Genomic DNA, 11,504 nt, shown 5'->3' with positions numbered 1-11,504 from the left:
AGGATTCCAGAGGCAGAGGCAGGAGCGCACACCTTTGGGAGTAAGGAGGTAGAGAGGGAGCCAGTTCCCCAGACATACAAGACTCCAAGGCTGTACGCAAGAGGGTGCTGAGATCTCAGGTGAGGTGAAACTGGGGTTCCTTGCCCAGCAAAGCCTTCTCCTGCCCCCATGTAGGCAGGAAAACAGTATGTAAACAGAATTCATGGTACCACTGGACACCTTGACAGTGAGGGGTTCATGTGTCTACAGGGGGCTATTAATCAGAGCCCTCCCAGGCCCCAGGCCCCAGAATTTGGGCCCTGTTGGAACCCTACTACATTTTGAGGGGCCCTTCTACTGACTGAAACACTCACCCTGGTACAGAGGCCATAGTTTCATTTGATTGATTGACTTGATTTTGATATTTTTAGGGTCGGGCCCTGCTATGACTCACTTTGGAAAACAGGGCTTGGATTCCTACAGCCACTTTTTCTGCCTAGAATCCAACGCAGAGAAGCAGAATTGGAGTTTGGGGTGGGTGTAGCTACAGTGAAGAGGAAGGAGGGAGGAGTCTGCCTCTGTGATCTTGCTCGTTACTGCTCCTTCTGACCTCGCTCAAAATTTCTCTCCCTGAGGTGCTCCTCCCACAGACCTGGTGCAGGGCTTCCCATAAGCAGGGCACAGTGTCTAGAAAAGGGGCCACAGCCCTGTCATCTACTTTCAGTATCAGCCAAATAACGGGTGGGGCAAGGTTGAAAGTGTTAAGTCATATCATAACTTTGGGGGTGCAGAGAGATTGGGTGCTGTACGTCGCTTACCCAGAAACAAACCTTGAGATGAGATTTTGGGTTTTCTTTGTTTTGGAGTTTCGGGTTGTTTTGTTGTTGTTGTTGTTGTTGTTGTTGTCGTTTGGTTGGCTTTTTGGTTTTTGGTTTTGGGGTTACTTTTGTGTTTTTGTTTTTGTTTTTGTTTTTTGCCACTTCACCCATATGGAGGTTTACGTGCAGGATAACTACTAGAAGTAGAAAAGCTGAGTAGGTGAATTTATATACTTTTTTAATTTTTAAATTTTTGTAATCTTTTGATCTTCTTCACCCATTTCTCCCATCCCCTAGCCCCCACCTCTGGCAACCACAATGTATGAACTTGGTCTTTGGTTTGTTTGGTGTTTTTAAGACCACGCATATAAGAGAAATCATGTGGTATGCCTTTCTCTGTCTGACTTAGTTCACTGAGCATAGGCTTTGAGGTCCATCCATGTTGTTACCAACAACAAAATTTCTTTTTTTATGACTGAATAATATTCCATTCTGTGTGTGTGTGTGTGTGTGTGTGTGTGTGTGTGTATACCACAATTTCTTTATCCATTCATCCATTAATGTACCCCTAGGTTGTTTCCATATCTTGGCTATTGTAAATAATGCTACAATGAACATGAGGGTACTTGTATCTTTTCAAATTAGGGTTTTTTTGTTCACATAAGTACCGAGAAGTGGAATTGTTGGATCATGTGATAGTTCTTTTTTTGTTTGTTTGCTTGTTTATTTATTTTTGAGAGGGAGAGAGAGCATGAGTAGGGGAGAGCAGAGACAGACAGAGACACAGAATCTGAAGCAGGCTCCACGCTCTGAGCTGTCAGCACAGAGCCCAACGCGGGGCTCAAACTTGTGAACCATGAAATCATGACCCGAGCTGAAGTCAGACCTTCAAGTGACTAAGCCACCCAAGTGCCCTTGATAGTTCTGTTTTTAAGTTTTTGAGGAAACTCCATACTGTGTTCTACAGCAGCTGCACCAATTTACATTCCCACCAATAGTACACAAATGTTCCCTTTCCCCACGTCCTCACCGACACTTGTTATTTACTGTCTTTTTGAGAATAGCCATCCTAACATGTGTGAGGTTTTACCTCATTTGTTTTGATTAGAATTTCCCTGTTCACTGGTGATGTTGAGCATCTTCTCATGTACCAGGAGATGATGCATGTACCATGCACCAGGTGTACCACCTGTCTTCTTTGGAAAAATGACTATTCAGATCTTCTGCCCATTTTACTTCTTTTTATTTTTTAAAGACTTTATTTTTAAGTAATCTCCACCATGTGAGGCTTGAACTTACAATCCCGAGATCAAGAGTTAGTTGCATGCTCTACCGGCTGAGCCAGCCAGGCTCCCCTCTGCCCATATTTAATTTATTTTTTTTTAAGTTTTTAATGTTTTATTTATTTCTGAGAGAGAGAGAGAGACAGCGTGAGCAGGGCAGGATCAGAGAGAGAAGGAAACACAGAATCTGAAACAGGCCCAAGGCCCTGAGCTAGCTGTCAGCCCAGAACCCGACATGGGGCTTGAACCCACAAACCGTGAGATCATGACCTGAGCCAAAGTCTGACACTCAACCAACTGAGCCACTCAGGTGCTCCCATATTTAATTTATTTTTGAACATTTATTTATTTATTGAGAGACAGAGAATGACAGAGCATGAGCAGGGGAGGGGCAGAGAGAGAGGGAGTCACAGAATCTGAAGCAGGCTCCTGGCACTGAGCTGTCAGCACAGAGACCAACATGGGGATTGAACTCATGAACTTCAAGATCATGACCTGAGCTGAAGTTGGAGGTTAACCAACTGAGCCACCCAGGCACCCTTCCTCTGCTTATTTTTAAATCAGATTTTTTGGGGGTGTTGTATGTTTATGTATGTTGGATTTGCAAATATGATTTGCAAATACTCTCTCCCATTTAGTAGGTTGCCTTTTTATTTTGTTAATAATTTCCTTTGCTGTACAGGAGCTTTTTAGTTTAGTGTAGTACCACTTGTTTATTTTTGCTGTTGTTGTGTTTGCTTTTGGTCTCAGATTCAAAAAGTCATCAACAGACCTATGTCAAGGAGCTTCGTAGCTCTATCGTTTTTAATCCATGTTGAGTTAATTTTTGTGTATGGTATAAGATTGTAGTCTAGTTTCATCCTTTTTGTTTTTATGATTATTTATTTATTTTTGAGAGAGAGACAGAGAGTGAGTGGGGGAGGGGCAGAGAGAGAGGGGAACAGAGTATCCAAAGCAAGCTGTGCACTGATAGCAGAGAGCCCAATGTGTGGCTTAAACTCATGAACTGAGATCATGACCTGAGCCAAAGTCAAAAGCTCAATTGACTAGACCATCCGGGTTCCCCAGCTTTTTTCTCTAAAAAAATTTTTTTACATTTATTTATTTTTGAGAGACAGACAGAACACAAAACGGGAGAGGGCAGAGAAAGAATGAGACACAGAATCTAAAGCTGAGCTATCAGCACAGAGCCTGAATATAAAGCTGGGCTATCAGCACAGAGCCTGACGTGGGGCTCGAACTTACAAACCGTGAGAGCATGACCTGAGCCGAAGTCGGACACTCAACCAACTGAGCCACCCTGGTGCCCCACCCAATTTTTTTCTTTACCATAGATTTTCAGTAGGTTTTTTAAAATGTTTATTTACTTTTGAGGGGGTGAGGGACAGAGAAAGAGGGACAGAGCATCCCAAGTGGGCTCTGTGCTGACAGCAGAGAGTTTGATTCAGGCTTGAACTCATGAACTGAGATAATGACCTGAGGTGAAGTCAGATGCTTAACCACTGAGCCACCTAGGCACCCCTTAGTTTCATTCTTTTGCATGTGGCTATCCAGTTTTCCCAGCACCATTTGCTGAAGAGACTATCCCTTTCCCGTTGTATAGTCTTGACCTTTTTGGTCATAAAATAATTGACCATATACAAATGGGTTTATTTCTGGGTTATCTACGCTGACCATCGATCTATGTGTCTATTTTTATGCCAATACCTTACTGTTTTAATTACTATAGCTTTGCAATAGCATTTGAAATCAGAGAATATGACGTACCCAGCTTTTTGTTCTTTCTCAAGATTGTTTTGGCTATTCAAGGTCTTTTGTGGTTCCATACAAACTGTAGAATGGTTTGTCTATTTCTGTGAAAAAAGCCATTAGAATTTTGATAGGTGTCATTGAGCCCATAGATTGCTTTGGATAGTAAATTCTTTCAATCCATGAACACAGAATATCTTTCCATTAGTTTTTGTCATCTTCAGTTTCTTTCTTTAATGTGTCTTAGAGTTTTTAATATATAGGTCTTTTACCTCCTTGGTTATATTTATTCCTATATCTGTTATTCTTTTTGCTGCAATTATTAATAGGGTTTTCTTAATTTCTCTTTTTGATAGCTCATTATGAGTGTATAGAAATGCAACAGATTTTCACATATTGATTTTGTATCCTGCAACATTACCAAATTTGTTTATTAGCTCGAACAGTTTTCTATGGAGTCTTTAGGGTTTTCTATGAAAGGAGAGCTATTACAACTGATACCAGAGAAATACAAAGGATCATAAGAAATAACTATGAACAATTATACTCCAACAATTGGACAACCTAGAAAAAATGGGCAAATTCCTAGAAACAGATAACCTACCAAGATGAATCATGAATAAATAGTAAATCTGAACAGATTGATTACTGGTAAGGAAATTGAATCAGTAATCCAAAACCTACTAATAAACAAAAGTCCTAGACCAGATGGCTGTATTGGTAAATTCTACCAAACATTCAAAGAAGAATTAACGCAACTCTTCTCAAACTCTTCCAAAAAATAGAAGAGGGAACTCATTTTATGCAGCCTATATTACCTCGATACCAAAACCAGATAAGGATGCTACAGGAAAAGAAAATTACAGGCCAGTATCCCTAATGAACATAGATGTAAAAATCCTCAACAAAATACTAGCAAATTGAATTCAACAATACATTAAAAGAATCACACACCATGATCGAGTGGGATTTATTCTGGAGATGCCAGGCTAGCTCAACATCTGCAGGTGAGTCAATGTGATAACCACATTAACAAAATGAGGTATAAATATCATATGATTATCTCAGTGGATGTAGAAAAAGCATTTGACAAAATCCAACTTCCATTTATGATAAAAAAAAAATGTTCAACAAAGTGGATGTAGAGGGAATGTATGTCAACATATTAAGTCCATATATGACAAGCCCACAGATAACATCATACTCAATGGTAAAAGCTGAAAGCTTTTCCTTAAGACAAGGATATCCACTATTGCCATTTTTATTCAACATAGTGTTAGAAGTCCCGGCCAGAGCAATTAGGCAAGAAAAGAAACAAAAACATCCAAAATGGAAAGGAAGAAATAAAACTATCACTATATGCAGATGGCATGATTTATTAAAAAAAAAAAAAAAAAAAAGCCACCACCCAAAACAACAAAGAACAGAATTGTCACATTGTGGGTTATGAATAACCCTGTCAGTCTTTACATGAGCCTCACCCTCTAAGGTATTTCTTTAGTGGGGATTCTTTTGCACACCGTGAAAGAGATCTTCAAGTATACTGATCGGTAGTGCTTGTTTGTATAGTGTTATTTGAGTAGGCCAAGGTAGAATTACAACTTTTCTAATAAATACCATTTTGAAAAAGTTGAAATAATGTATTGGTGAAAAAAACTTTATCCAGTCACAGGCAAAAGAGAAGGAAGGAGGAAGGAAGGAAGGAGGGAAAGGAGGAAGGGAGGGATGAAGGAAAAAGGAAGGAAGGAAGGAAAGAAGGAAGAAAGGAAGAGAGAGAGAGGAAGGAAGGAAGAGAAAGAAAGAAAATCAGCTTATCTTGATAGCACAATTAAAGTCTCTGATGTGAATAAAATAATATGTGGTATATTACACATTTAAATAACTTTGTTTTTTAAGTACAACTTTAAATTCCATTAAGAGTAATATTACAGCAGGGTGCCTGGGTGACTCAGTCGGTTAAGTGTCCAACTTCGGCTCAGGACAAGAACAAAATAACTGGGTACTTTGACAGGTTTGTTATTTTTAAAAATTCCTCATTTTGTTCCAAGTAATGATCAACAGCAACATAAAAAGGGACCGGGGGGTCACTTTTAAGTAAAAAGTGGTAAAAAGATATGTACTCCAATAAAACCACTCCTATTATTTGCCAGTCAGATTGGCGAAGGTCAGAAAGTTTACACGTACATGATATTGGAACGTACTCTCATATACTGCTGGTGGAGTGGAATTTGATAAAACCTCTGTGGGGAAGCATTTGGGAATATCTACCAAAATTGCAAATGCACTAATCTTTGAATCTACCAATTCCACTTCCAGTTTTTTGGGTTTTTTTTTTTAATGTTTTTATTTTTGAGAGACAGAGACAAAGCACGGACAGGGGAAAAACAGAGAGAGAGGGAGACACAGAATCCAAAGCAGGCTCCAGGCTCTGAGCTGTCAGCACAGAGCCCGATGCGGGGCTCAAACTCACAGACCGTGAGATCATGACTTGAGGTGAAGTCGGACGCTTAACCGACTGAGCCACCCAGGTGCCCCTCTACTTCTAGAAATCTATTTATAGATAATGTGTAAGGGACATATGGACAAAGTTCTTTATGGCAAAATTATTTGGAATGGCAAAAGGTTGAAAATGACCTAAATATCCATTTGTAGGGGACTCGTTAAATAGTTGATGAAAAAATTGAACATACAGTGAGACTCTATATAGCCTAACAAAGCATGAGGATGCTTTTCATGAACTAATATGCAAAGACCTTCAACAAATGAGTGAAAAATTCTAGGTCCAAAATTGTGTATAATCTTCCACCATTTATGGGAAAAAGGTTACATGTAAACATATGTATAACATATAAACATATAAATTAATTTGTTGTATAATATGGACTTACACTGGAACAATCTACAAGAAACTAGTAATACTGGTTGCCTTGACATAGGGTAGCTGGCACCAGGGGTGCAATGAGCATTCCCTATTGTATGTTTTGAATTTTGAATCATGAGAGCATATTATATTAAAAAGTAGTGTTTTTTTTTTTTTTTAACATATCTTAGGTCCAGCAATTTCAGCTTTTAGGAAGTGATCCTATGGGGGAAACGTTAAATGACTGGGTAAGTTTTCAATGATGAATATTACAAATTTTAAATATTGTAATATTATTTATAACATAGATATGGAAAAATTTAAAAGATTTTTCATATTATGTTTTCATTATTATATGGTAAAATAGAAAACAACTTATATGTCCCCAAGTAGGTTTAGTTATAAAAACAGTGCTGCTTTGGGGGCAGCTGGGTGACTCAATCCGTTAGGTGTCTGACTCTGGATCTCAGCTCACATCTTGATCTTAGGGCCATGAGTCCAAGCCCTCCATGGGGCTCCATGCTGAGTGTGAAGCCCACTTAAAACAAAACAAAACCTAGTGCTGCTTTCAAATGATGAAATACCATGTGGTCATTTAAATGATCTTGGAGGGGCACCTGGGTGGCTCAGTCGGTTAAGTGTCGGCTTCGGCTCAGGTCATGATCTCATGGTTTGTGGGTTTGAGCCCCGTGTCGGGCTCTGTGCTGACAGCTAGCTCAGAGCCTAGAGACTGTCTTCAGATTCTGTGACTCTGTCTCTCTCTGACCCTCCCCTGCTCACACTGTCTCTATCTCTCTCTCAAAAATAAATAAAACATTAAAAATGAACGAATGAATGAATGAACGATTTTGGAGGGGGGTGCCTGGGTGGCTCAGTCAGCTAAGCATCTGACTTTGGCTCAGGACACAATCTCAGGGTTCATGGGTTTGAACCTCACATCAAGCTCTGTGCTCACAGCTCAGAGCCTGGAGCCTGCTTCAGATTCTGTGCCTCTTTCTCTCTCTGTCCCTTCTCTGCTCATGCTCTGTTTTCTCTCTGTCTCTCAGAAATAAATAAATGCTGAAAAAAATAATAAAATAAATGATCTTGGAGAAGTGTATTCATGATGTAGAAAAATGTTCATAGTATATTTATGTTGTAGAAAAATGTTCATTAGACTTTGCTGAGTTCTTAAAAGGCAAATAAACACAAAAATGCACTATTTTGTCATTTTAAGAAAATTTATAGGAAAGGGGCACCTGGGTGGCTCAGTCAGTTGAGTGTCTGACTTTCACTCAGGTCATGATCTCACAGTTGGTGAGTTCTACCCCCACATCAGGCTCACTGGTGTCAGAGACAGCCTGCTTTGGATCCTCTGTCCTCCTCTCTTGCTCTTCTCTTCCTCTGCTTGCACTCTCTCAAAAATTAAAAAAAAAAAAAAAATTAAAAACACTTAAGAAAATTTATAGGACAAAAATTATAGTGACATAGAAAAAAGTCTGGCATGTGGTTTACCAAAATTTGGCATTTCTCTGATATCATTATGATATTTTCAATCTTCTTTCAATTTATCTACATATTCTGAGTTTTATTTATTTTGAGAGAGAGAAAGAGAGCATGCACACATTTGCATGTGAGCAGGGGATGGGCAGAGAGAGAGGGAGAGAGAGAATCCCAAGCAGGCTCTGCACCCAACTGAGCCACCCAGGAGTCCCTGTATCTTCTGATTTTTCTTTAAACAATGAATATGTATTATTATATGATTAATGGGGGGAAAGAAAGCCCAAGGACCGATTGTGGTCTCTAAAGAGCATTTCCTACTAAAAGGAAACAAGTGTCCTCAGGGAAATGACTGATGCTCTGCTGACTATAGAAAGCAAAGAAGACATCAAAGGCATCGAGTGGACTTAGAAGCCGATCTAAAGAGGTTCCCACTGGCTAGCCATGAAAGACTTCAGTAAGAGGGCTCCAATAAATATGGGCTTCAATAAGAATAATAACAGCAAAGGATTGAAACTCATCAAGTATGCTAAATTTATGCATTATTAATGACTAAAAAGAATTCTCTTGCCTGGCTCTATAGTGCAATGGATAGTGCTTTGGACTTCTAAAAAGAATTCTCATTAAGGTAGGTTAGGGATTTATTATTCTGAAAACTGATAAAGAAAATAATTTTAATCTTGTTCTTCTATATAAATTGTCCCTGAGGGTAACCCTATTTGGTGAAGGAAAGTTTCTCTTTATAGAAGTATTCTAGGTAGTAAAATGAAGAAGGAATGATAGACTATCACCATTTTGGCAAACACTTAATGAAACAATAGATTTAGGTAATGATAATTAATGGCAACTAACATTGCAAAAAAAGAAAGACACTCCAACATGATGCCACCATGCAGAAGTACACAGCACCACCTTTTTTTTTTTTTTTTTGCCCAGAAGTCCAACTTGTATCAGATGAGACCTCTTGATCTAACCACCAGATCACGGGAAGTACCAGGGAGAGAAGAACATGCTACATTGTCATCAGCCAATGTCATCAGCCAAATACAGAAAGTGGGAAATTATACAGGACAAATCATCCAATCCTTCAAAGAGAAAAAGAAGATGGGGCATGTGCGTGGTTCAGTGGGTTCAGCGTCCAACTCTTGATTTCAGCTCAGGTCATGATTTCACGATTCTTGGGTTTGAGCCCTGCATTGGGCTCTGTGGTGACAGCATGGAGCCTGTTCTCTCTCTCTCAAAATAAATAAACTTAAAAAAAAGAAGAGAAAAAAAACTTATGAAAAAAGGAAACTCGAGACACATTTCCATCAAATGCAATGTGTGAATGTTTGAAACTTGTTCCAAACAAACTCAGTGTAGGATATCATGCAGGAGACCATCAGTAAATTTGTGCACTTACTGGATATTTGATATTAAAGAACTCTAGACAATTTATTTAAATATTGTGATAATACTGTGATCATGTTTTTACTTCTAAAGGTACATATGAAAATGTTTACAAATAAAATATGACGTCCAGAATGTCCTTCAAAATAATCCACTAGGGGCAAGTGGCAGTGGCCATGAGTATATTTGACATGAAATTAGCCGTGAGATGATCATTGTTGAATTTAAGTTATAAAACAAAACAATTAGAAGAAAAAATAAACCTGCACCACTCTCCCCCATAAAGAGTGTGGTGGGATGAGGCCTGTCAGCTTTTCTTCTTGGGACAATAGAGAAGCGGGAATTGAAGAGACTGAATGGCACTTGGCAGCTAGCGGAGGGCACAATAATGGGTTAAGCCAATGATGGCAGCTATGGAACCAGCTCAGGCCTGAAGCTGGTAATGAAAACTGAAAACCAAGAAGCTAGGCTGAGCCTCAGGGCTGAAGAGCTGCAAGGCCTGTTCCTATTAGCCTGTTGAACTTCTTTGAGCAACAAACCTGTACCCAGTCATGAGTCCCTTAACTCTGAAACAGTAAAAGGGAGCTATTTTGCTCATTTAACAAACATGGCTTACACGCATGACACTGTGCTCGCTGAGGCAGGTTCATGCAAACAGCAAAGACACAGTCCTTGTCTTCATGATATTGTTAAGGCTAAAAACCTGTATTTGGAAAGCAGTATTGCTGTTATAACATTAACATATAAGCATACACAACATGGAATCTAAGAAGGATACCCAAGTTTGTCTTTAGGAATCAAAGAAGGTTTCACAGAAGAAACAGCTTTTGAGATAGTTTGAAGACTAAGCTGGTGTTTGCCAGGATAAAAGCCAGAAGCAGGAGGCTTTCAGAAAGAAGGAAAATAATTTGTGAGACATAATGTGAAACTACAAAGGCATATTCTGGGAACTTTAAGCATTTGTTTTGCTGGAGCAGAAGGTACATGTCTGAGGATCCGTTCTCTAGCCTGCTTGTTTTTCTAGGCCTGGGACAAGGGGAAGGCCTTAAGCCTTCCTTTAAGCCTTTAAAACTCGTTTCCTGATGGGAAGGGGAGAGATCTAACTTCAAGGAAAGCTATGGGTTATGGGCTAGGCTGCATTTTTAGAGCAGTTTTAAAAATCAATCCAAGAAGTAAAATAAGTCAGAAAAAACAAGTATTATATGATTTAACTCTTTGTGGACTTTTAAAAAAATTATCCTTTTTATTTTTTTTTTTTAACGTTTATTTTTGAGACAGAGAGAGACAGAGCATGAGCGGGGGAGGGACAGACAGAGAGAGAGAGGGAGACACAGAATCCAAAACAGGCTCCAGGCTCTGAGCTGTCAGCATAGAGCCGGATACGGGGCTCGAACCCACTGACCTAGAGATCATGACCTGATCCACCCAGGCGCCCGTCTTTGTGGACTTTAAGAAACAGAGCAGATGAACCCAGGGGAAGGGAATAAAAAATAAACAAGAAAAAAGCAGAGAGGGAGGCAGACCATAAGAGATTCTTAAATACAGCAACCAGTATGAGAGTTGCTGCAGGGGAGGGGAGAAGGATGGGCTAAATGGATGATGGGCATTAAGGAGGGTACTTGTTGGGATGAGCATTGGATTCTGCTCCTAAAACCAATACTACATTGTATGTTAACTAACTTGAATTTAAATAAATACATTTAAAAAAATACAGTCCAAGAGAGGCTGAAAAAAAAGAGAAAGTGAGAAGGTTTAAGGCCCAACAAAACCCCAGCTGTGAGTGGCAACAGCCTACTTCCTTCAATTATAGATCCTTGTAGAAGGAGGAAGATGAGTCAGTCAGTCATTAATGCTCTAAACTTTTCCTGAAGCAGTAAGGCTTTGTATCCACAGCAGTTCTGAAGGGACTATCACCCAGTATTCCTTTCCCAATACTTTTTTTTTATT

This window comes from Hyaena hyaena, unplaced genomic scaffold, assembly GCF_003009895.1.
Source record: "Hyaena hyaena isolate Hyena2069 unplaced genomic scaffold, ASM300989v1 scaffold_438, whole genome shotgun sequence".
Lineage (NCBI taxonomy): Eukaryota > Metazoa > Chordata > Mammalia > Carnivora > Hyaenidae > Hyaena > Hyaena hyaena.
The sequence above is the reverse complement of the archived record's forward strand: the minus strand, read 5'-3'. Positions refer to the sequence as shown.